Source organism: Aegilops tauschii, chromosome 6 (genome assembly GCF_002575655.3).
Source record: "Aegilops tauschii subsp. strangulata cultivar AL8/78 chromosome 6, Aet v6.0, whole genome shotgun sequence".
Classification (NCBI taxonomy): domain Eukaryota; kingdom Viridiplantae; phylum Streptophyta; class Magnoliopsida; order Poales; family Poaceae; genus Aegilops; species Aegilops tauschii.
This window is the reverse complement of record NC_053040.3, coordinates 196,409,245-196,436,679: the sequence shown is the minus strand read 5'-3', so window position 1 is coordinate 196,436,679 and position 27,435 is coordinate 196,409,245.

Sequence of the window (27,435 nt, the reverse complement as noted above, 5' to 3'; positions counted from 1 at the left end):
ATACTAGGTTCAACTTTAATTTGCTCAGGGGATGTAGGTGTTCCAGTATTACTCTTATGTACCACAGTTGAAGCTTTAGCGTGATCCTTTATTCTAGCAGGGGAAGGTGGTTTCTCAATATAAGCAGTAGGAATAATAGGATCAACATTATAAGTGATAGTCTTTTCTTCAACTTTAATAGGTTCAACTACTTTTACTTCAATGGGAGGATTATATTTAAACCACTTCTCCTTAGGGAGATCAACATGAGTAGCAAAGGATTTACAGAAAGGAGCTACTATCTCAGTGTCAAGTCCATATTTAGTTCTAAATTCACGAAAAGCATCGGTATCCATAAAAGATTTAACACAATCAAACTTAGGCGTTATACCTGACTCCTTACCTTCATTGAGTTCCCAATCTTCAGAGTTGCGTTTAATTCTTTCCAATAAATCCCATTTGAATTCAATAGTCTTCATCATAAAAGAACCGGTACAAGAAGTATCGAGCATGGAGCGATTATTGAGAGAAAGCCGAGCATAAAATTTTTGAATAATAATTTCTCTTGAGAGCTCATGATTGGGGCATGAATATAACATTGACTTAAGACTCCCCCAAGCTTGAGCAATACTTTCTCCTTCGCGAGGCCAAAAATTATATATATAATTACGATCACGATGAACTAGGTGCATAGGATAAAACTTCTGATGAAATTCCAATTTCAATCGGTTGTAATTCCATGATCCAATATCATCGCATAGCCTAAACCATGTCAATGAATTTCCCTTCAAAGATAAAGGGAAGACCTTCTTCTTGATAACATCCTCGGGCATACCTGCAAGCTTAAATAATCCACAAACTTCATCCACGTAGATTAGGTGCAAATCGGGATGCAATGTTCCATCTCCTGTAAAAGGATTAGCTAGCAGTTTCTCTATCATACCCGAAGGAATTTCAAAGTACACATTTTCAGTAGGTTCAGCAGGTTGAGGAGCAACTCTTTGCTCTACTGGTCAGGGTGAAGATACCCCGAACAAGCCCCTCAAAGGATTATTTTCCATAGTAACAAGTGACAGTAATTTTTAGCACACTATATAAATTTTTCCTTACCAAAGGCGCTTCACTCCCCGGCAACGATGCCAGAAAAGAGTCTTGATGACCCACAAGTATAGGGGATCTATCGTAGTTCTTTCGATAATTAAGAGTGTCGAACCCAACGAGGAGCAGAAGGAAATGACAAGCGGTTTTCAGTAAGGTATTCTCTGCAAGCACTGAAATTATCGGTAATAGATAGTTTTGTGATAAGGTAATTTGTAATGGGTAACAAGTATCAAAAGTAAACAAGGCGCAGCAAGGTGGCCCAATCCTTTTTGTAGAAAAGTACAAGCCTGGACAAACTCTTATATAAAGGAAAACGCTCCCGAGGACACATGGGAATTATCTTCAAGCTATTTTTCATCATGCTCATATGATTCATGTTCGTTACTTTGATAATTTGATATGTGGGTGGACCGGTGCTTAGGTACTGCCCTTCCTTGGACAAGCATCCCACTTATGATTAACCCCTATTGCAAGCATCCGCAAGTACAAAAGAAGTATTAAGGTAGACCTAACCATAGCATGAAACATATGGATCCAAATCAGCCCCTTACGAAGAACCGCATAAACTAGGGTTTAAGCTTCTGTCACTCTAGCAACCTATCATCTAATTATTACTTCCCAATGCCTTCCCCTAGGCCCAAATAATGGTGAAGTGTCATGTAATTGATGTTCACATAACACCACTAGAGGAAAGACAACATACATCTCATCAAAATATCGAACGAATACCAAATTCACATGACTACTTATAGCAAGACTTCTCCCATGTCCTCAGGAACAAACGTAACTACTCACAAATCATATTCATGTTCATAATCAGAGGGGTGTTAATATGCATAAAGGATCTGAACATATGATTTTCCGCGAAATAAACCAACTAGCATCAGCTACAAGGAGTAATCAACACTACTAGCAACCCACAGGTACCAATCTGTGGTTTTGAGACAAAGATTGGATCCAAGAGATGAACTAGGGTTTGAGAGGAGATGGTGCTGGTGAAGATGTTGATGCAGTTTGACCCCCTCCCAATGAGAGGATCGATGGTGATGATTTCCCCCTCCCGGAGGGATGTTTCCCCGGCAGAACAGCTCCGTCGGAGCCCTAGATTGGTTTCGCCAGGTTCCGCCTCGAGACGGCGGCGCTTCATCCCGGAAGCTTCCTTCTGATTTTTTCCAGGGCGAAAGACTTCATATAGCAAAAGATGGGCACTGGAGGCCTGCCAGGGAGCCCATGATGCAAAATGGATGTATCAATAATTTCTTGTTATATTGATGAACATAATTTGGGATCTACTAGTATCTCCAACGTACGTATAATTTTTGATCATTCCATGCTATTACATTATATGTTTCGGATGTTTAATGGGCTTTAATAAGCTCTTTTATATTATTTTTTGGGACTAACCTATTAACCGGAGGCCCACTGCCAGTTGCTGTTTTTTGCCTATTTTAGTGTTTCGCAGAAAAGAAATATCAAACGGAATCCAAACGGAACGAAACCTTCGCGAGGATCATTCTTGGAACGAACGCAATCCAGGAGACATGGACTGGAAGTCAGAGACGCAACGAGGCGGCTGTCGGTGTCAAAACCGTCGGATCTCGGGTAGGGGGTCCCGAACTGTGCGTCTAAGGTTGATGGTAACAGGAGGCGGGGGACACAATGTTTACCCAAGTTTGGGCCCTCTCTATGGAGGTAATACCCTACTTCCTGCTTGATTGATCTTGATGAATATGAGTATTACAAGAGTTGATCTACCACGAGATCGTAATGGCTAAAACCCTAATAGTCTAGCCTGTATGACTATGATCATCCGTCTAAGGACCTGGCCCTTCAGTTTATATAGACACTAGAGGGATCTAGGGTTACATAAGGTCGGTTACAGAGAAAGGAATCTTCACATCGTGGACGCCTAGCTTGCCTTCCACGCCAAAGAGAGTCCCATCCGGACACAGGTAGAGTCTACGGTCTTCATATCTTTACAGCCCATCAGTCCGGCCCATGGCTAATAGGCCGGACGCCCGAGGACCCCTTAGTCCAGGACTCCCTCAGTAGCCCCCGAACCAGGCTTCAATGACGAGGTGTCCGGCGCGTAGATTGTCTTCGGCATTGCAAGGCGGGTTCCTCTTCTGATGACTTCAAAGTGATGTATCTGGCCTTCCATTTAATATCGTACCCCTCGGCTTCCATGTATCAACAACTTTGCTTCCACGTGTCAAGCGAATGCGAGAGGTCAGGGTGTGTTTTGCACATAACACCCCAGCCATGCGAGAAAGATCGTCTATAAAGATATTGGATCTCAAATCCATTCGACACCACGCGGAACAAATCCTCAGAGACTGCTAGGAAAAACCACTCCAACATGGCTAGTGCTCACAGCTCTTCCTCCCATCCCCGTGGCCGAGAAAAAAGGCGAGTGGGAGAGGTGCTCTGTTCCTTATAATCAGCTGGAGAAGCTGCAGACGCAGGGGTTTCTTCCCCCTGCGGATCTGGTCCCTGTTCGAGCGGGGTTGACCTCTTTCAATGGTGGCCCAGGCGGAGGATTTCCCCAATCCATCAGAGGGGGAATGAGTGTGTCTCGTCCCTACCTGCTAAGAGGCGTCGGGTTCCCAATTCATCCGTTCCTCAGGGTGCTTCTGGAGTACTATGGCCTCCAACTGCACAACTTCACGCCGGCCTCGATTCTTCATATCACGGCCTATGTCGCCCTTTGCGAGCTATTCCTGGGTTGTGAGGCCCACTTCGAACTGTGGACAAGGCTATTCTGCCTTGTCCCACGTAATCATGAAGGATCAATATTTGAAGTGGGCGGAGCAGAAATATGGTGCATCGTCGACACCGGATACCTATCCGGCACACCGAAGAAGGCGTCCGAAGAGTGGACTTCCGAGTGGTTCTACATTGAGGATGTCATACTTCCAGACCCCGTCCGGAGAGGTCTTCTGGAGTTCACAAGTATTCCTTTGAAGAAACGCCAAAGCCGGCGCCCTCGGAGCCTCGAAGAGGAAGACAGTGCGGAAGTTCGCCAACTCTTGAGCAAGATAAGGATGTTTGCCTAGTCCGGATATACGATAGTCGAAGTAATGGCGACCTCCATAGTACGGGGGGTCCAGCCACTCCAATACAGAGAACTTCCCATGTGGCATTACAATGGGGAAGATTACGCCTCCCGCTGCGGCAGGAAGGGTCCAGACACTCCTGCCGCCCTGGCCAAAATATTGGTCGAACTGTTCAAAGGGGAGGAAGAGGAGTTCCTGCGCATCAAGCACAGAGAAGGATATTGTATGTACAGTCCTCCCAGCTGGGTAAGCCCCCAACTCTTCTGCTCTACTCATTCCACTCCCTGGGCTACGTTCAATGAATATTAACCCATCCATTTATAACAACACTGGCGAAAGATTTCCGAGGGGCTTCACAGCCCCGCCCTGCAGCCCGAGGGCCACAATCGGGACCTTGACCCCAGATTCGAAGAGGATCCGGATATATTTGTGGTGCTCGAGAATGGGGTGTTTTACCAAACGAGCTACGACGGCACAGAGTGGCCATCATCGCCGACTATCCCGGTCTTCTCCCCGCTTCACACGTAAGTAATCAGGAGACACCTTGTCCAAAAGAACTCTCTCATTCTACCTCACCCACCGCACCGTCCTTTGCTCAAAAGGGGAGGCGTTTGGCGCGCCATGCTGCCCTAGGGGTATCTTCAAAGAGGGTGGTCCCTACGCTGGGCAGGCCATCGAAAAGGAAGGCAAACAAGGATACGGCCGAGTCTTCACCAAAGAGGCATAGATTCGCAAATACGTTTCTGTAGCAGTCGCATCCAACTGTGACTTTTATGTTCGCCCTATATCAGGAAGAGGGCTTGCCGGACTATGTCCGGGGATCCGGCCAGTAGCACTCCCAACACCCGGGATCCGGTCCCAGCTGAGGAGACGGGGGTTGATAGGGGAGCGGCGCCAAACTGTCCTTCGGCCGAGGGCTCGGAAGATATGTCCGTTACCAACTCAGAAGTGGAAAGCGCCATGAATCATCGGCGCCGGAGGGCCGTTTTACGAGATCCTCGCTTCTCAAAAGAAGCGTTTAGTGCCTTCAGCTCAGTTGATGCCTACATCCAGGCTGCTCGGGATGGTCTTAACAGGGCCACGGAGAAGCATTTAAAAGATGTACAGGTAAGTTTTAATTTGTACGAATATGGTAACCATATGCCCGTAGCCCCCGGGACATGAAGCGGTTGGTACAAGTGATTTAAGGATCGTTGTATACCCAGGTTCTGACGGAGAAGAACAATCTGCTAGGCCAAGAGCTAGAAAAATGTCGGACACAGCTAACTGTTGCAACCACCGAACTGGAAGAGTCCAAGAAGGCGTCATCTGGTAATATTCCCCTCCATCGAGAAATAATAATGGTGTACCAGCTCGTGCTAATATTGTTCCTTATCCTAACATGATCGTCCAACCAATTGGAAGTGAAGCTGAAAGCCGCTCAAATGGGCGAGAAAGAGGCGAAAAGGCTACACGCCGCAGGCGAGCGCGTTCTGACCCGAGTTAGAGAGGCGAAAAACAAGCTCCAGGATCAAAACATCCAGTTGGGCGAGGAACTGAAAGATGTGCGGGCCCAGCTGGCCGACTCCATTAAGGAGAATGAAATGTTGCGAGGCGGCATATTCAGTATGTGGCCGAACTTACCTTATGATAGTTCGGAGATGCAAGGAACTGATAGATGTATGTTTGCAAGTATGCTGACGGGCCGTCCCGAAGAGGAGACGTCCGGATTGTCGGGCGATCTGCTGCAAGGGTTGTCGCAAATGCACGAGCAAGCCCGGCAGGCAATGCGGAGTGTTGCCAAGGCTTTATGGCCATCCGCCTCCCCTCCAGGAAGGATGGAGGAGCTTTTAGAGCTATTCAAGGGAGCGCGGCAGCGTATCCGATTATGGAAAATATCAGCCTGCTGGGAGGGTGCGCGAGAGGCCTGGGCCATGGTGAAGACACGGTATACCAAGCTTGATCCAAATCGCATGGCCCGGGTCGGACCTCTAGGGTCAGACGGAAAAGAAGTTCCTGTTAATTTGGTGTATGACCAAGTAGCAGTAGCTGCCAAGTATTCCCAACAGGATTGTGAGTTAGACAGCCTGTTGGATGGTATAGAGGAGGAAATTTATGAGTCCAAGTGACTATGTACTTTCCTTGATATATGTTACTCTAGCTGAATTGTAAAACTATTGTCATGGCAGACCTTTTCGCTTCGACCTCTGGACCCGAAGGCACGGAGTGTTTTCGAATACCAGTGCGGCCGAATAGACCGGGGTATGCGTGGAAACCAGGCGTAGGGGTTATAGTTGCTTAAACAGACAAGTTGTATTCGGCTAGTTATGTTATATTACGTTAATATTGTAAGAAACTTCTTCCGAAGAGAATAGTTCCATTAAAGGTTCCTTTCCCTGGGTGTGCATGCGTTAGAGTGCATGTCCGAACTGTGATTGAAAACTCGCAATATATTTAACTTCTGGGGGTTCACAATGGAGTGAATGCAAAAAACATCTCAAATTCACCAAACGAATATTCCCTTAAGAACGCTAGCTTTCGGCTTCACCCAGTCTGAGGTACACATCCAGATGACCCGGCAGTAACAATCGCAGAGGTGCTCCCTTTATGCCCTAGCCGAACTAACGGGAATGTAGGGCATAAGCACAGGAGCCAGGCAACCCAGCTTGGCCAAAACTTAAGTCATATCGATGCATATAATGGCGAAGAAAAGGTACATATGGAAAAAGCGCATATGTGATGAGCTTGATGCTCGGGAAATAATAATAGCAAGCTTCTGATCCAGAAGCCCCCAGGTATAATGGACATACATTTTTAAAGATGTATGCGTCAGGCGTGCACGGTCTAGCCGCATGAAAGCTTTAAGGCTGAAGAGAAAAAACGAAAAGAGAGAGAAAGAAGAAAAAAGTATTATGGAAACAGCAGGGAGAAGGAGACGGACAAAGAGTTCGGCACTTAGGCATAGAATCTTCGGAGTCTGGCCGCGTTCCAGGGGTTCGGCTCGAGGCGATTGTCTGATGCATCACGCAGGCGGTACGCTCCTCCGGTGGGAACTTTGTCAATGATGAAGGGACCCTCCCATTTGGGCTTGAGTTTGTCCTTTTCCTTCTCCGGCAAGCGTAGAACGAGTTCGCCAACGTTATAAGTCTTGGCCCGTACTTCCCTACTTTGATATCTGCGGGCCTGTTGTTGATAAAATGCGGACCGGGCTTTTACAACGTCGCGCTCCTCCAGGGCGTCTAGGCTATCCTGCCGATTGAGCTCGGCCTCTCTCTCTTCGTACATGTGCACCCGAGGTGAGTCATGTATAATGTCGCAGGGTAGCAGAGCCTCTGCATCGTACACCATGAAAAAAGGTGTGTATCCGGTAGTGCGATTAGGCGTGGTCCGCAGCCCCCAGAGTATGGAGTCGAGCTCCTCAACCCAGTGTTTGTCTGATTCCTTCAAAGACCGCACCAGCCTGGGTTTGATGCCGCTCATAATAAGACCATTGGCCCGTTCGACTTGACCATTTGTTTGCAGGTGATAGACGGAGGCGTAATCGAGCTTAATGCCCAGATTGGCGCACCAAATTTTTACCTCATCGGCTGTGAAGTTGGAGCCGTTATCGGTGATGATGCTATGTGGAACACCATAACGGTGTACAACGCCGGATATAAAGTCTATTACTGGTCCGGCTTCGGCCGTTTTAACTGATTTGGCCTCTATCCACTTGGTGAATTTGTCCACCATGACCAGCAGATATTTTTTCTTATGACTTCCTCCTTTAAGGGGTCCAACCATATCAAGCCCCCAGACCGCGAAAGGCCAAGTGATGGGGATTGTTTGCAGAGCGGTAGGTGGCATATGGCTCTGGTTGGCGAAGAGCTGGCATCCGATACAACGTTGGACAAGGTCCTGCGCGTCTGCTCGGGCCATCGGCCAATAAAAACCTATACGGAAGGCCTTGCTAATAAGGGCCCGAGCTTCGGCGTGGTGGCCGCCGAGGCTGGCATGAATTTAAGCCAAGAGCTGCCGCCCCTCCTCCTCAGACATACATCTTTGAAGGACTCCGGTAGCGCTTTTCTTGTAGAGCTCTCCTTCTGTGACGCCCGGATAATTAAGCTACAGTGATCCCACCCTAATGGTGCCACGTCACCACGGTTACTGCTGCTAATCTATCGTTAGATCAAAACCGGTCCAAAATTCAAATTCAAAGTTTGGTAAATAAAGAAAGTTTTCAAACATTAAAATAAAAATGTTCGGTTCGTACTAAATATTACATAGATAAATATGGTGTAGTAAACACATTTTTATAAAATGCCTAAATAATTTAAAATGTTTTAAAACAGAAAAGTGAATAAATAAAAGAAAAGAAAATACAAAAGAGAAAAACTAAACTAACAAAAAAACAAAGAGGAAGCACCCCCCACTGGGCTCCGGCCCAGCTGGCCTGCCCAACTGGGCCAAGGCCCACCCCCCACTCCATAACCCCCCACTCCTCCCATTCCCCCGAAACCCTAACTACTGACACCCACTTCCCCCTCTCCCATTCCCCCGATCCAGATCGGATCGGGGCTCATGCGCCCCCCCCCCCCCCCCCGCTTGATCTAGACGCCGTCGCCGGAGCCCCGCACCGCCACGACTCCGTCGCCGGATCGCCTCCTCAACACCGACTTCGCCGGCGTCGCCACGCCACGCCCCGTGTCGGATGCCGCCGTCCTCTCCGTCGCCGGTGCTGCCTCGCCAGACCTCCTCGACTCCTCCCCGAGCCCACTGCCCGAACCCCTACAGCTCCGGTGAGGACCCCGGTCCTCCTCTCCTCCTCGCCTCATAGCGTCGGGCCGCGCGCGCTCACCGTAGCCGCCGCCCGGTTCGGTCCCCGCTCCGGCTGCTCGCTCCCCCCGCACGCTGCATCTCCTGCTGCTGCCGCACTTGCACTGCTGCCCCGCTCACGCCCCGGGCCGCGTCCAAGCTCGTCGCCCGCGTCGTCCCGCTGCCCCGCGCTCTGGCCGCGCCTGGCTTTGCCCTCCTCGCCACTGCTCCACCCGGTCACCGCGACCCCGCCCCGCCCGGCGTGTCACCTCGCGCGCTCGCGCCCGTGCTGTGGCCGGCTACCGCGTGCTACTGCTTCTGCGGCTGCGCCGTCCCCGCTCCTCGTGACCACCACCGTGCCACCGCCCACGCCTCACCCGCCTGCTCCCCTCGCCCGCGCTGGCCTCGCCCACGCCGGCCTGGCGACCTGCCAGGTCCGCCGCCCTTCCCCCACGCCCCTGGGCATACACCCGCTCGGGCCGCGCCCAGCGCCCGCACCCGCGTCGCCTGTTTGGGCAGCCCCCGCGGCACCCGAACCCACTATGGCCCTTAGGGCCCATGACAGCTGGGCCCCGCCCCTATGACAATGACATGTGGGGCCCATGCCCAGAATATTTTAAATAAAAAAAGGAATTAAAAATGATAATAAATAAATAAAATATCAATTAATTAATTAATTAATTCTGTTTAAATTAAATAATTAAGATTAATTAACCTAATAACTGGTTAACCTAATTAACTACTGTTAATTAGCTAAGGAGTCCCTAACAGGTGGGACCCACCTGTCAGGTTGACCAGGTCAACGGTCAATGTTGACTGCTGACATCATGCTGACATCATAATTACCTTTTTCTAATTAAATTAATTCTGTTAATTCTAGAAAAAGATAAAATCCTTTTTAAATTAATATAAAATGAACCATAGCTCGGATGGAAAAACTTTGTACATGAAAGTTGCTCAGAACGACGAGACAAATCCGGATACGCAGCCCGTTCGTCCGCCACACATCCCTAGCATAGCAAACACGCAACTTTCCCCCTCCGGTTCACCTGTCCGAAAACGTGAAACACCGACGATACTTTCCCGGATGATTCCCCCCCTTCGCCGGTATCGCCTTCCACCGCGTTAGGGCACACCTAGCCTCACGATTCGTCATGTCATGCATCATTATGCATCTGTTTGCATTGTATTCATTGTTTCTTCCCCCTCTTCTCTCCGGTAGACTACGAGACCGACGCCGCTGCTGGTGCCCCGACCGACTACGCTGTTGACGACCCCTCCTTCTTGCCAGAGCAATCAGGCAAGCCCCCCCCCCCTTGATCACCAGATATCACCTATTATTTTCTATACTGCTTGCATTAGAGTAGTGTAACATGTTACTGCATTCGGTTAATCCTATTCTGCTGCATAGCCTGTCATTGTTGCTACAGTTGTTACCCTTACCTGCTATCCTGCTGCTTAGTATAGGATGCTAGTGTTCCATCAGTGGCCCTACACTCTTCTCCGCCTGCCATGCTATACTACTGGGCCGTGATCACTTCGGGAGGTGATTTCGGGCATATGCTATATACTTTATACTGTTACATTACTTATGATACTGTTCAGAGATGGGGGCTGAAGGGGCAGGTGGCTCCATCCCGGTAGAGGTGGGCCTGGGTTCCCGACAGCCCCCGACTGTTACTTGTGGCGGAGCGACAGGGCAGGTTGAGACCGCCTAGGAGAGAGGTGGGCCTGGCCCTGGTCGGCGTTCGCGGATAATTCAATTAACACGCTTAACGAGATCTTGGTATTTGATCTGAGTCTGGCCACTGGCCTATACGCACTAACCAACTACGTGGGAACAGTTATGGGCACTCGACATCGTGGTATCAGTCGAAGCCTTCTTGACGTCAGCGACTGAGCGGCGCGCGCCGATTGGACTGGAACGCCTGCTAGGCTAGGTCTGCTTCCGGCCGCGTTCGCAACGTGCAGGTGTGCAATGGGCGATGGGCCCAGACCCCTGCGCCATAGGATTTAGACCGGCGTGCTGACCTCTCTGTTGTGCCTAGGTAGGGCAGCGACGTGTTGATCTTCCGCGGCCGGGCATGACCCAGAAAAGTGTGTCCGGCCAAATGGGATCGAGCGTGTTGGGTTATGTGGTGCACCCCTGCAGGGAAGTTTATCTATTCGAATAGCTGTGATCTTCGGTAACAGGATGACTTGGAGTTGTACCTTGACCTTATGACAACTAGAACCGGATACTTAATAAAACACACCCTTCCAAGTGCCAGATATAACCCGGTGATTGCTCTCTAACAGGGCGATTAGGAGGGGATCGCCGGGTAGGATTATGCTATGCGATGCTACTTGGTGAACTTACCATCTACTCTCTTCTACATGCTGCAAGATGGAGGCTGCCAGAAGCGTAGTCTTCGACAGGACTAGCTATCCCCCTCTTATTCTGGCATTCTGCAGTTCAGTCCACCGATATTGCCCCTTTTCACAGATACCCATGCATATGTAGTGTAGATCCTTGCTTGCGAGTACTTTGGATGAGCACTCACGGTTGCTTTTCTCCCTCTTTTCCCCCTTTCCTTTCTACCTGGTTGTCGCAACCAAATGCTGGAGCTCAGGAGCCAGACGCCACCGTCGACGACGACTCCTACTACACTGGAGGTGCCTACTACTACGTGCAGGCCGCTGACGACGATCAGGAGTAGGTTAGGAGGATCCCAGGCAGGAGGCCTGCGCCTCTTTCGATCTGTATCCCCGTTTGTGCTAGCCTTCTTAAGGCAAACTTGTTTAACTTATGTCTGTACTCAGATATTGTTGCTTCCGCTGACTCGTCTATGATCGAGCACTTGTATTCGAGCCCTCGAGGCCCCTGGCTTGTATTATGATGCTTGTATGACTTATTTATGTTTTAGAGTTGTGTTGCGATATCTTCCCGGGAGTCCCTGATCTTGATCGTACACGTTTGCGTGCATGATTAGTGTACGATTGAATCGGGGGCGTCACAAGTTGGTATCAGAGCCAACTGCCTATAGGAATCCCCCTTCCAGACTCCTTGGCCGAAGTCGAGTCTAGACATTACAAAACTTTTACTAACATGGTTGTGCGCCTTACGGGCCCACGTCGCCATTGGGTGGTATTAGGATCTTTTACTCCTCGTCTATCCTCTAGGACTCTGATCTCTCTTCTATTTGGGTTAAATGATTTTGCTAACTCTAAAACTAGAATCTCGTAACTACTTCCTCCCGGAGAGCCCCTTCATTCCAGATGATGGCTTGATTCATTAGAAGACCCCGATGATACTCTCTGATGTTATCCTGAGAAATTGTGTTCATCGCGTTTGCAATTCCCCTTCCACCGTCAACCCTTATGGATAACTACATGCACTTGCCATTCTTACATTCATCCCCAGTTGGTCTTGTTATTACAAGCTACCCTTTAATACTCGTCGTTGTTCCAAGAATCCTTTGTGCCACTGCCTTGCGGTTCCTTGTAGCAAAAATATCCCTACGATTTGTTTATTCACACTTATCAAGGAACTGTTCATTACTAGTTGTTCATAGGATTCACTAGATACATTGAAATACTACCCGATCTTCCGGTAATCCTCTGCCAACTATTGCTCTGCAAATACTTGTCTTCTTGCAGTCTGGACAATTCCATTTGTCTAGCAATAAACATTAAAATCCTTGTGATTGACAGTCTGATCCTATTGATTCAACATGTGTGTGAATGCACACAATCATCAATCGACCCTTCTAAATTATCTTTCCGACTCAGACGTCGTTTTGAACATGAGCTAGTTCTCGACCAAACTGTTTGTCGTCGATTGTGCCTCTGGTCTATTCAATTTATCCATCCTTGATCAAAGCATTTGCTTCTGATCCTTTGATTTGGAAATCATAATTCATTTACATTTGAGCTTTGGATTAGTTAGTTGTTTCTACAATATGATCTCCTTACATTCTTTCGTCCTCTAGTTGAGTATCGATGCTCACATCAGATCCCTTGAGGACCACCGGATCCTTTGTGGATTTTATCCGACAACGTCCTTCATATTCAATCATTTTAGAAGTTCTTTCCCTGATACGTAATGCCATTGGTAAATCCTATTCTCTGATTTGACCAACCATGCTCTGCTATCGAGCTGGTGATATTTACTCTTGAAGCTTGTGGTATATGTTCCTAAGGCCCTGATGGGTTGAACCTATGCCTTTTCTAATCTGTGTGAACCCGGAAACTACTACGGGTCATACTCTACTGTTGTTATGTCAAATAAAACTTCAACACTACAACTTCGTTGAAGGCGAGAAGTGAAGGAAAGGTTATGCATTAGAGAAGTGGGATTCGACCTTGAACTTTGTGTTCATGCCCATGGACATGATGTAGATCCTATCATGCAAACTTCTTGTAATAATAACTATTTCCTTGATAAATATCATTTGGTATCTGTGAATTGATCCTTTGCAACTGTGGTTCCGACCATGATTGTTCTCCTTTGATTTTATTTCTCGGGCAATTTAAGTACTTGCCTTCTGCAAATTAGTACGCCTTCCCAACCTCTATTTTGTTCTACCTTCGAGTGTTAACCCCTGGTATCTCGAGGATATCAACCCATTGCACTTCATCTTATGAATTTCTGATGAAGTAGTACCTTTCCCCGTCATAGTCACTCCACGGGTTCTGGGTTGTCGTCAACCGAGAACACCAAATTGTGAATCAAGTCCGCACTCCGATTCAGCAACTCTAACTAATTTACGTTGCTTGCGAGTTTAATAATCCTTCAAGTCATCCCAAGCCTTATCGGCTATATCATTATCATGCTAAATTTTAACTGTGCTACCTGGTCCTTATCCCTGGAGCACAATTTCTGACGATGAGCTAATCTTACATCGATCTTCCTCGTCATATCATTTCTCCTTGAACAACAAAATTGATTTTGAGTTTGTGTCGTACCCATGGTTCCATTAACCTTTCACTTCATCATCCATTTGACTTGATGTCATCGCCGATCGATTACATCTTCATGGAGCCTCTCGACAAAATTTGACGTGATCATCATCAACATTTTGACTCCTTCCAGGATATCAATCTAATTCGTGATGGTAAGTGCCATCCTCGTCCCTTGGTAATTTGAATTACCATCGACAACATCTTTACTTTCCTTTCATCACAAACTTGTTCATGTTATGGAGCTCCTTGCTATCCAGCTTAAGTTATGTCCTACCTTGGAGCACTATCGTATTTTATGTCAAGAATGTTGCGAGAAATTCACCACCCTTAAGAATTCTTGATACAAGTGATACTTGTTACCATCACCATTCTTTTCTTGGTCCCCGTGTTGTTTCTAACTGGAATGCCGACAAATGGTCTGTGATGTGTAAATTGTAAACTTCTAGCAACCCTATTGCTTTGAAGTTATTGGTCTATAGTTTCATTCTAAGTCTATTGCTTATTGAATCATCATTCTAACATTGATCATGTTACCTAAGCCCATATTTCGGGCGCACCTTTCAACCAATGTTTAAATTGTGTATGTTTTCCTCGAGCATACATCATTATATCATTTGATCTGACAAATGTTATCTCCTTGTTCACATAAGTGTGGAAATCCCTCTTTTTGGAAATCTCGAGGAATTGTCGCTGAGTCCATCAGCCACCTCCTCACCTCTTCTTGATTTAATGATGAACTCTTGTTTCGGAACTCGCTCTTATAGTTCATTTCCCGAGAATCTTACATTGTCATCTCGTCAATTTGTGTTGCACCTTTTCTTCTCAGGCATCATGAGTCTAAGGTATGCTGACACCAATTAGATCTAAATCTCGGTCAGATATGATTGTTGGAACATATTTTCTAGAGTTATAGCATTGGACCTCATATGACCCGGTAAGGTGATGTCATGCCTAGCATACCTGGCCGGAGGACCTAGTGTTACAGTTTCCTTTTTAGCAAGGATAACCATTCTTCCATGAGGAAATTGAATGACTTGTTTTATAAAATTTTCCTGATGGATCCTTTGTGTTTCTAAAGTCTGACCTTTGCTTGAAAACCATGTCAATGCTATCTCGAAGCATGTATGTGGTACTCTGATTTTCAATAAGAACATCTGAAGCACAATGCTAAATTTTCTTTATCAAATTACCCAAACACCGTTGTTTGGGTAATGTCATGAACTTCCTCTCCCCTTACCTAAATGGTTTTCTACTTTCTATCCTGGCATGGATATCATGCACTGCTTGTCCTTGGGAAGGATATACCCCTGAATTATGTGTTTAAACACATTTTCCTTTCCATTGTTCTGTTTAATCTGATAATCGTATTTTCCTTTCCATTGGTTGGTTTAACTTTTCTTGTGATCTATATGATCTAAGCAGTAATTTCTCCTGCTTGTGCAAACACCTCGGTGTACAACTCTGTCAGTAAGACCTTGTTACTATTGTTGAGGACATTCCGGTAACCACCAATGGACGAGAACTTTGCCTATTGGTCCGCCTCGTTCAACGAGCAGGAAGATGGTTCTCTTCGTCCCTCGCCCTTGGTACCGACGTTGTTGCTGATATAACTGACAGGCTATCCGCTGACATGTGTTGCCTACATGGTCATACAAGATGTCACCGCCCTTCCTACTTTTAACCCACATGGTGGGCCCATAACCCAGAGTTCCACAGGATCAAAACCTGACTCTCCTATACACCCTGTTGTCGAAGTTATTCCTCGTGCTTGACTTCGTATGTGATTCACGGGCCACCTGCCTAGTGATCTATTCTGGTACCAGACGCAATACTTTCCCATTGCTCTGAACCCCTATCACATTTCGTATCAGGCAACGAACGATTGTCTATGCGCTTGAAACTTCTATTTTACACCTTCTTACTTGCTCTCGATAATGTCTTCAGTTTCAATTCGAGGGTTACCTCCCGCCACCTTCCCTGATGTTATCTACCAGATAAACAAACATTGTAGCGGTCCGTTCTTCCGTAATACCCCCTTATCCTTTCGTAAGTACGACGGAGTTCTTGAAGAAAGGACGACAATTTCATCATGATGCATTGATGCATAGGAATGAAGGCATCAATGCTATGGATCGACCTCTTCGAGAAGAGCAACCTAGGCCGAGAAGACTCGTTGGAATTTCGTAACCAAATCTTTTCCCCATTAGTCCCCCTCTTGAATCTCGGGATGAGATTTCTTGTAGTGGAGGAGAATTGTGACGCCCGGATAATTAAGCTACAGTGATCCCACGCTAATGGTGCCACGTCACCACAGTTACTGCTGCTAATCTATAGTTAGATCAAAACCGGCCCAAAATTCAAATTCAAAGTTTGGTAAATAATGAAAGTTTTCAAACATTAAAATAAAAATGTTCGGTTTGTACTAAATATTACATAGATAAATATGGTGTAGTAAACACATTTTTATAAAATGCCTAAATAATTTAAAATGTTTTAAAACAGAAAAGTAAATAAATAAAAGAAAAGAAAATACAAAAGAGAAAAAATAAACTAACAAAAAAAACAAAGAGGAAGCACCCCCCCCACTGGGCTCCGGCCCAGCTAGCCTGCCCAACTGGGCCAAGGCCCACCCCCACTCCTCCCATTCCCCCGAAACCCTAACTACCGACACCCACTTCCCCCTCTCCCATTCCCCCGATCCAGATCGGATCAGGGCTCACGCCCCCCCCCCCACTCGATCTGGATGCCGTCCTCCTCGTCGACGTTGTCGCCAGATCGCCTCCTCAACACCGACTTCGCCGGCGTCGCCACGCCCCGCCCCGCGTCGGATGCAGCCGTCCTCTCCGTCGCCGGTGCCGCCTCGCCAGACCTCCTCGACTCCTCCCCGAGCCCACTGCCCGAACCCCTACAACTCCGGTGAGGACCCCGGTCCTCCTCTCCTCCTCGCCTCGTAGCGCCGGGCCGCGCGTGCTCACCGTAGCCACCGCCCGGTACGGTCCCCGCTCCGGCTGCTCGCTCCCCCTGCGTGCTGCGTCTCCTGCTGCTACCGCACTTGCCCTGCTGCCCCGCTCACGCCCCGGGCCGCGTCCAAGCTCGTCGCCGGCGTCATCCCGCTGCCCCGCGCTCTAGCCGCGCCTGGCTTTGCCCTCCTCGCCGCTGCTCCGCCCCGTCACCGCGACCCTGCCCCGCCCGGCGTGTCACCTCGCGCGCTCGCGCCCATGCTGTGGCCGGCTACCGCGTGCTGCTGCTTCTGCGGTTGCGCCGCCCCCGCTCCTCGTGACCACCACCGTGCCACCGCCCATGACTCACGCGCCTGCTCCCCTCGCCCGTGCTGGCCTCGCCCACACCGGCCTGGCGACCTGCCAGGTCCGCCGCCCTTCCCCCACGCCCCTGGGCATACACCCGCTCGGGCTGCGCCCAACGCCCGCACCCGCGTCGCTTGTTCGGGCAGCCCCCGCGGCACCCGAACCCACTATGGCCCTTAGGGCCTATGACAGCTGGGCCCCGCCCCCTATGACAATGACATGTGGGGCCCATGCCCAAAACGTTTTAAATAAAAAAAGGAATTAATAATAATAATAAATAAATAAAATATCAATTAATTAATTAACTTAATTAATTCTGTTTAAATTAACTAATTAAGATTAATTAACCTAATAACTAGTTAACCTAATTAACTACTGTTAATTAGCTAAGTAGTCCCTAACAGGTGGGACCCACCTGTCAGGTTGACTTGGTCAACGGTCAACGTTGACTGCTGACATCAAGCTAACGTCATAATTACCTTTTCTAATTAAATTAATTCTGTTAATTCTAGAAAAAGATAAAATCCTTTTTAAATTAATATAAAATGAACCGTAGCTCGGATGGAAGAACTTTGTACATGAAAGTTGCTCAGAACGACGAGACAAATGCGGATACGCTGCCCGTTCGTCCGCCACACATCCCTAGCATAGCAAACACGCAACTTTTCCCCTCCGGTTCACCTGTCCGAAAACGTGAAACACCGAGGATACTTTCCCGGATGTTTCCCCCCTTCGCCGGTATCGCCTTCCACCGCGTTAGGGCACACCTAGCCTCACGCTTTGTCATGTCATGCATCGTTATGCATCTGTTTGCGTTGTATTCATTGTTTCTTCCCCCTCTTCTCTCCGGTAGACTACGAGACCGACGCCGCTGCTGGTGCCCCGACCGACTACGCTGTTGACGACCCCTCCTTCTTGCCAGAGCAATCAGGCAAGCCCCCCCCCCTTGATCACCAGATATCACCTATTCTTTTCTATACTGCTTGCATTAGAGTAGTGTAACATGTTACTGCTTTCGGTTAATCCTATTCTGCTGCATAGCCTGTCATTGTTGCTACAGTTGTTACCCTTACCTGCTATCCTACTGCTTAGTATAGGATGCTAGTGTTCCATCAGTGGCCCTACACTCTTGTCCGTCTGCCATGCTATACTACTGGGTCGTGATCACTTCGGGAGGTGATCTCGGGCATATGCTATATACTTTATACTGTTACATTACTTATGATACTGTTCGGAGATGGGGGCTGAAGGGGCAGGTGGCTCCATCCCGGTAGAGGTGGGCCTGGGTTCCCGACGGCCCCCGACTGTTACTTGTGGCGGAGCGACAGGGCAGGTTGAGACCGCCTAGGAGAGAGGTGGGCCTGGCCCTGGTCGGCGTTCGCGGATACTTCAATTAACACGCTTAACGAGATCTTGGTATTTGATCTGAGTCTGGCCACTGGCCTATATGCACTAACCAACTATGCGGGAACAGTTATGGGCACTCGACGTCGTGGTATCAGCCAAAGCCTTCTTGACGTTAGCGACTGAGCGACGCGCGCCGGATTGGACTGGAACGCCTGCTAGGCTAGGTCTGCTTCTGGCCGCGTTCGCAACGTGCAGGTGTGCAATGGGCGATGGGCCCAGACCCCTGTGCCATAGGATTTAGACCGGCGTGCTGACCTCTGTGTTGTGCCTAGGTAGGGTTGCGACGTGTTGATCTTCCGCGGCCGGGCATGACCCAGAAAAGTGTGTCCCGCCAAATGGGATCGAGCGTGTTGGGTTATGTGGTGCACCCCTGCAGGGAAGTTTATCTATTCGAATAGCCGTGATCTTCGGTAACAGGACGACTTGGAGTTGTACCGTGACCTTATGACAACTAGAACCGGATACTTAATAAAACACACCCTTCCAAGTGCCAGATATAACCCGGTGATCGCTCTCTAACAGGGCGACGAGGAGGGGATCGCCGGGTAGGATTATGCTATGCGATGCTACTTGGTGAACTTACCATCTACTCTCTTCTACATGCTACAAGATGGAGGCTGCCAGAAGCATAGTCTTCGACCGGACTAGCTATCCCCCTCTTATTCTGGCATTCTGCAGTTCAGTCCACCGATATTGCCCCTTTTCATAGATACCCATGCATATGTAGTGTAGATCCTTGCTTGCGAGTACTTTGGATGAGTACTCATGGTTGCTTTTCTCCCTCTTTTCCCCCTTTCCGTTCTACCTGGTTGTCGCAACCAGATGCTGGAGCCCAGGAGCCAAATGCCACCATCGACGACGACTCCTACTACACTGGAGGTGCCTACTACTACGTGCAGGCCACTGACGACGATCAGGAGTAGTTTAGGAGGATTCCAGGTAGGAGGCATGCGCCTCTTTCGATCTGTATCCCCGTTTGTGCTAGCCTTCTTAAGGCAAACTTGTTTAACTTATGTTTGTACACAGATATTGTTGCTTCCGCTGACTCGTCTATGATCGAGCACTTGTATTCGAGCCCTCGAGGCCCCTGGCTTGTATTATGATGTTTGTATGACTTATTTATGTTTTAGAGTTGTGTTGTGATATCTTCCTGTGAGTCCCTGATCTTGATCGTACACGTTTGCATGCATGATTAGTGTACGATTGAATCGGGGGCGTCACACCTTCGTGAACCTTGTAGGCCTTCGAACGCCGAAAAATGTTCCGGCCCTCGTTCTAATCTTCAGGGATTTCCTTCCTATTGAGGTAGGCCAAGAAGGGTTGAGTCCATGGGGCAATTACTACCATAATGAGATGGGCCGATGGTGTTGCTTCGGTGGCTGAGCCCCCGATGGTATCGGTGTGTTCGGAATCTGGGGTTGTGTTGGGGTTCGGACTGGTATTGCCGCTCTCCCCTTGCCACACCATGAATGGCTTAAAGAGCCTTTCCAGAAAGATGTTAGGTGGGACGAGGTCACGCTTGGCGCAGATGCAAGCAAGGACGTCCGCCACTTGATTACTTTCTCGAGCCACGTGACGAAACTCAAGCCCCTCGAACCGAGCCAACATTTTCAGGACGACATTGCGGTAAGCTACCATCTTCGGATCTTTGGGGTCAAAATCTCCATTTATTTGAGATATTGCTAGGTTTGAGTCCCCACGCACTTCTAGGCATTGTATGCCCATGGAGATGGCCATCCGAAGACCATGCAATAAAGCCTCGTATTCGGCTGCGTTGTTGGAGTCTGTATATAATATTTGGAGTACGTACTGAACTACATCTCCTGTGGGGACGTTAAAATGACGCCCGCTCCTAATCCTGCCAGCATTTTGGAGCCGTCGAAATACATAACCCAGTTTGAATAAGTGTCGTACTCTTTAGGGAGTTCGGCCAATGTCCATTCGGCGACGAAGTCCGCTAGTACTTGGGATTTAATGGCCCGACGCGGTTTGTATGTTATGTCGAATGGAAGGAGCTCGATGGCCCATTTGGCAATCCGGCCCGTAGCATCGCGGTTGTTTATTATATCATTTAGTGGTACTTCAAAAGCCACCGTGATAGAACACTCCTGGAAGTAGTGTCGTAGCTTCCGGGATGCCATGAAGACCGCGTATGCTATTTTTTGATAATGAGGGTACCGTGATTTGCATGGTGTAAGGACAGTGGATACATAGTATACCGGCTTCTGAAGCAAGAATTTTTGTCCGTCCTATTCTCGTTCGACGACGAGTACGGCACTCACCACCTGGTGTGTCGCCGATATGTATAATAACATTGATTCGCCGACGTTCGGTGCGGCCATGATTGGGTTACTCGCCAAAAGGGTTTTATTTCTTCCAGTCCAGCCGTTGCCGCATCCGTCCACTCGAAGTGATCGGTGCGTCGTAGAAGACGATAGAGTGGCAATGCCTTTTCTCCCAATTGGGAGATAAAGCGGCTTAGAGCTGCCACGCAACCGACGAGTTTTTGGACTTGTTTAAGGTCCGTTGGCGTAGTCAATTCTGACAGAGCTCGGATTTTGGCTGGATTTGCTTCAATTCCTCTATTTGAAACGATGAAGCCCAGCAACTTTCCGTCGGGGACGCCGAAAACACACTTCTCCGGATTGAGTTTGATGTCATATGCAAGAAGGTTGTCGAATGTAAGACGTAGATCGTCTATGAGTGTTTCGACATGTCTAGTTTTGATGACCACATCGTCCACATATGCTTCAACTGCCTTGCCGATCTGTTTCTCCAGGCATGTTTGGATCATGCGTTGATAGGTGGCGCCGGCGTTTTTGAGCCCGAAGGGCATGGTGTTGAAGTAGAAAGGCCCATATGGGGTAATGAATGCCGTTGCAGCTTGATCGGACTCCTTCATCTTGATCTGATGGTATCCGGAGTACGCGTCGAGGAAACAGAGTGAATCGTGTCCTGCGGTTGCATCAATGATCTGATCGATATGAGGGAGGGGGAAGGGATCCTTAGGGCAAGCCTTGTTGAGGTCTTTGAAATTGACGCATAGGCGCCAGGATTTATCCTTCTTTGGTACCATCACCAGGTTTGCTAGCCAGTCCGGGTGTTTGATTTCTCTGATGAATCCGGCTTTGGGTAACTTGACTAGCTCTTCTCCCATAGCTTGTCGTTTGGGTTCGGAAAAACGCTGCAGTGTTTGTTTGACCGGTTTATACCCCTTTGAGATATTGAGGCTGTGTTCGGCTAGCTTGCGTGGGATTCCTGGCATGTCCGAAGGGTGCCAGGCGAATATGTCCCAGTTTTCACGCAGGAACTCTCGTAGCGCGGCATCGACCGTTTGATCGAGTTGTGCCCCAATAGATGCTGTCATGTTGGGGTCCGTTGGATGGACCTGGAATTTGACTATTTCTTCTGCCGGCTTAGGAGGTGGATTTAGGTCGTTTGTCTAAGATCACATCGTCTCTATCCACCGTGGAGCGCAGTGCGGTTAACTCTTTGGCCGCGAGGGCTTCAGATAAGGCCTCAAGGGCGAGGGATGCGGTTTTATTTTCGGCGCGGAGTGCTATGTCCGGATCACTGGCGAGAGTGATTGTGCCATTGGGCCCGGGCATCTTAAGCTTCATGTACCCGTAATGAGGTATAGCTTGGAAGCTTGTAAATGCGTCTCGCCCCAAGAGGGTGTGATATCCGCTGTTGAAAGGGGCCACTTGGAAGGTTATCTCTTCGGACCGATAATTCTCTGGCGTGCCGAATACCACGTCAAGTGTGATTTTTCCCGCACACCGCGCCTCTCGACTAGGAATGATTCCTTGGAAGGTCATGCTGTTGTGCTCAATGTGGCTCCTGTCTATTTCCATTTTGTGGAGTGTGTCCTCATAAATGAGGTTTAGTCCGCTGCCGCCGTCCATGAGAACCTTGGTGAGCCGAAAGCCGTCCACAATTGGACTGAGGACCAAGGCGGCTGGTGCTCGGATTGTCCTGTATTTTGGTTCGTCACTGGCATTAAAAGTTATAGCCGTGTCGTTCCAGGGGTTTATTGCTGCGATTTGGCAGACTTCGGCGAGTTCGCGGAGTGCCCTTTTGCGCCTATTGTTTGAGGCAAATGTCTCGAAGACCGTCAACACTTTGAGGTTGTCGTCTTCTGGGGGGTGTTGTTCTGGGGTATTCTTGGTGAGGATATCCTCGCCGCTCTTGGCCACTTGCCGGAGTATCCAACATGCTCTAAGGCTATGGGTTGGTATGTTATCCGGTGTTGTGTGTATTTTGCATGGCCCATCGAGCCATCCTTCCAGAACGGTTATGTGCCCCGTAGTGGGCTTGTATTTATTTTCTATTTGAGCGGGCGTGCCATGAGGGTGCGCCCTTTTTGCCTGGACGAGGGGTTTAGTTGGGACTGATAATTCCCAGCTAGCCGCCTGAGTTTTCCAGGCGCTTTCCATTGCGTTGTACTTATGTACGATAGTTTCCAAGTCAGTGAAGTGTGATATGCGACGGCGGTTGATGGCGTTGAGGATTCCCTCGTCCGTGCAATTGGTGCGGAATGCTGAGATCGCGTCTTCGTCGCGGCAATCCTTAATCTTGCTTCTGACAAGAGAAGGAATTTGGCCTAGAAGTGATGGACCATTTCCTGAGACTGCTGTTGTATGCTCATGAGAGCGCTTATGTCCGAGTGGGTGGGTGGATATAAATCCGAACCCTGACCCAATTTTAAATCCATAGTTTGAAGATCTTTTGGATTTGATAGTTCGGGCATATCGACCGATTCTCTAGGCTCGTCGCCCGACTCTACGTTCGGAGGGCAAGGCATGTCTTTCTCCTGGAGAGTATCTGGCTCTTCGAGATCGGCGATCCGAATATAGTTCGTCTTCAAGATAGAGGAAGGGTGGTCTTGCTCCTAGACTACCGCTACTTGGTGGGTGATTAGCGGAGTTTTAATTTCTCTCTGGTCGGGTCTAAGCCCAATCCGATCGTAATCTATAGCGAACCCCAAGGCGGCAATGCGATCTAGGAGTTCGTTTAAGGATGATAGCTCCGTCGGATCCATCTGGGTGGAGTATTCGGGATCCATGCAGAGGCGATTTTCGATGACCCGAGAGGTCATCGTCGGCCCGAGGGCCGAGCTGGCGGTCATGACATAGCCACCAAGCCGGAGGGTTTGGCCTAAGGCCAGGGCACCTCCGGAGGTAATATTTTCCTTGACAACAAGGCGAGCAATCGACCCTTTTTGACGATGTCGCAGTGGAACTCTCGATGAAAGCACCAATGTCGGTGTCAAAACCAGCGGATCTTGGGTAGGGGGTCCCGAAATGTGTGTCTAAGGTCGATGGTAACAGGAGGCGGGGGACACAATGTTTACCCAGGTTTGGGCCCTCTCTATGGAGGTAATACCCTACTTCCTACTTGATTGATCTTGATGAATATGAGTATTACAAGAGTTGATCTACCACGAGATCGTAATGGCTAAAACCCTAAAAGTCTAGCCTGTATGACTATGATCATCCGTCTAAGGACCTAGCCCTCCGGTTTATATAGACACCAAAGGGATCTAGGGTTACATAAGGTCGGTTACAGAGAAAGGAATCTTCACATCGTGGACGCCTAGCTTGCCTTCCACGCCAAAGAGAGTCCCATCTAGACATAGGTAGAGTCTTTGGTCTTTGTATCTTTAAAGGTCATCAGTCCGGCTCATGGCTAATAGGCCGGACACCCAAGGACCCCTTAGTCCAGGACTCCCTCAGCGGCCACGAGGCAGGAGGGCGCGCCCAGGGGGGTAGGCACGCCCCCACCCTCGTGGGCCCCTCGTAGCTCCACCGACCTACTTCTTTCGCCTAGATATACTCTTATACCCTGAAAACATCCAGGGTATAAAATGATATGTGTTTTTCTTGGAGCGTCTTGTATGATTTGAGTCTTTACTTTTTAGGTTACCACAATCATGTGGTGAATAAAAATATAGCCTCAAGTAAAGTTACCGATAGATGAAGACGAAAGAGGGGATGCCTTCCGGGGCATCCCCAAGCTTAGGATTTTGGTTGTCCTTGAATTTTACCTTGGGGTGCCTTGGGCATCCCCAAGCTTAGGATCTTGCCACTCCTTATTCCAAAATCCATCAAATCTTTACCCAAAAACTTGAAAACTTCACAACACAAAACTTAACCAGAAAATCTCATGAGCTCCGTTAGTGTAAGAAAACAAACCACCACTTTAAGGTACTGTAATGAACTCATTCTTTATTTATATTGGTGTTAAACCTACTGTATTCCAACTTATCTATAGTTCATACCCCCCGATACTAGCCATAAATTCATCAAAATAAGCAAACAACACACGAAAAACAGAATCTGTCAAAAACAGAACAGTCTATAGTAATCTGTATCAAACGTATACTTCTGTAACTCCAAAGATTCTGAAATAATTGGTGGACGTGAGGAATTTATCTATTAAACATCTGCAAAAATAATCAACCTAAAATCACTCTCCAGTAAAAAATGGCAGCTAATCTCGTGACCGCTAAAGTTTCTTCTTTTTTACAGCAAGATCGCAAAGACTTCACCCAAGTCTTCCCAAAGGTTCTACTTGGCACAACACTAATTAAAACATAAAACCACATCTAAACAGAGGCTAGATGAATTAGTTATTACTAAACAGGAACAAAAATCAAGGAACAAAAATAAAATTGGGTTGCCTTCCAACAACGCTATCGTCTGACGCCCCTAGCTAGGCATAATGCAAGGATAGATCTAGGTATTGTCATCTTTGGTATGTAATCCATATGTGGCTCTCATAATAGATTCATAAGGTAATTTAATTTTCTTTCTAGGAAAGTGTTCCATGCCTTTCCTTGATGGAAATTGGAATCTAATATTTCCTTCTTTCATATCAATAATTGCACCAATCGTTCTAAGGAAAGGTCTACCAAGAATAATAGGACATATAGGATTGCAATCTATATCAAGAACAATGAAATCTATGGCACATAATTCATTTTTGCAACAATGAGAACATCATTAATCGTTCCCATAGGTTTCTTAATGGTGGAGTCCGCAAGGTGCAAATTTAAAGAACAACCATCAAATTCACGGAAACCTAACACATCACACAAAGTTTTTGGAATCGTGGAAACACTAGCACCCAAATCACATAAAGCATAGCATTCATGATTTTTAATCTTAATTTTAATAGTAGGTTCCCACTCATCATAAAGTTTTCTAGGAATAGAAACTTCTAATTCAAGTTTTTCTTCATAGGATTGCATTAAAGCATCAACGATATGTTTAGTATACGCTTTATTTTGATCATAAGCATGAGGACAATTTAACGCGGATTGTAACAAGGATACAATCTATCAAAGAGAAATTATCATAATTAAATTCCTTGAAATCCAAAATAGTGGGTTCATTGCTATGTAAAGTTTTGACCTCTTCAATCCCACTTTTATTAATTTTTGCATCAAGATCTAAAAACTCCGAATCATTGGGACGCCTTTTAACTAAAGTTGACTCATCTCCAGTCCCATCTTTATCAAGATTCATATTGGAAAACAAAGATTTTATAGGAGACACATCAATCACTTTTAGATCTTCATCATTATTATCATGAAAACTAAAAGAACACGCTTTCACAAAGTAATCTTTTTTAGCACGCATCCTAGCGGTTCTTTCTTTGCACTCATCAATGGAAATTCTCATGGCTTTGAGAGACTGATTGATATCATGCTTAGGTGGAATAGATCTAAGTTTCAAAGAATCAACATCAAGAGAAATTCTATCCATGTTCCTAGCCAACTCATCAATCTTAGGCAATTTTTCTTCAAGCAAAGCATTCAAATTCTTTTGCTAATTCATAAATTCTTTAACACTAGTCTCAAAATCAGAGGTCATCTTTTTAAAATTTCCATAAGAGTGTTGTAGGAATTACCATAATTATTAGAGGAATTACTAGGGAACGGCCTAGGATTAAAGTTTCCTCTATACGCGTTGTTACCAAAATTGTTCCTACCAACAAAATTCACATCCATAGATTCATTATTATTCTCAAACAAAGTGGACAAAGGAATATCATTAGGATCAGAAGAAACACTCTTATTAGCAAAAAAATTCATAAGTGCATCCATCTTTCCATTCAAAACATTAATCTCTTCAATCGCATGAACTTTTTTACTAGTAGATCTTTCGGTGTGCCATTGAGAATAATTAACCATAATATTGTCTAGGAGTTTAGTAGCTTCTCCTAAAGTGATTTCCAGAAAAGTGCCTCTCGCGGTCGAATCTAAAATATCTCTAGAAGCAAAGTTCAACACGGCGTAATTTTTTTGTATAATCATCCATAAATTCAAACCATGTGTAGGGCAATTACGTATCATTAATTTCATCCTCTCCCAAGCTTGTGCAACATGCTGATGATCAAGTTGCTTAAAATTCATAATATCGTTTCTAAGAGAGATGATCTTAGCGGGAGGAAAATACTTAGAGATAAAAGCATCTTTGCACTTATTCCATGAATCAATACTATTTTTAGGCAAAGAAGAGAACCAAGTTTTAGCACGATCTCTAAGCAAAAACAGAAATAGCTTCAATTTAACAATATCATTATCCACATCTTTCTTTGTTTGCATATCGCACAAATCAACAAAGTTGTTTAGATGGGTAGAGGCATCTTCACTAGGAAGGCCTGAAAATTGATCTTTCATGACAAGATTCAACAAAGCAGCATTAATTTCACAAGATGCAGCATCGGTAATAGGAGCAATCAGAGTGCTAATGAAATCATTGTTGTTGGTAGTGGAAAAGTCACATAATTTAGTACTATCTTGAGCCATCGTGACAAACAATCAATCCAACACACAAGCACAGAAGAAGCAAGCGGAAAGAAGC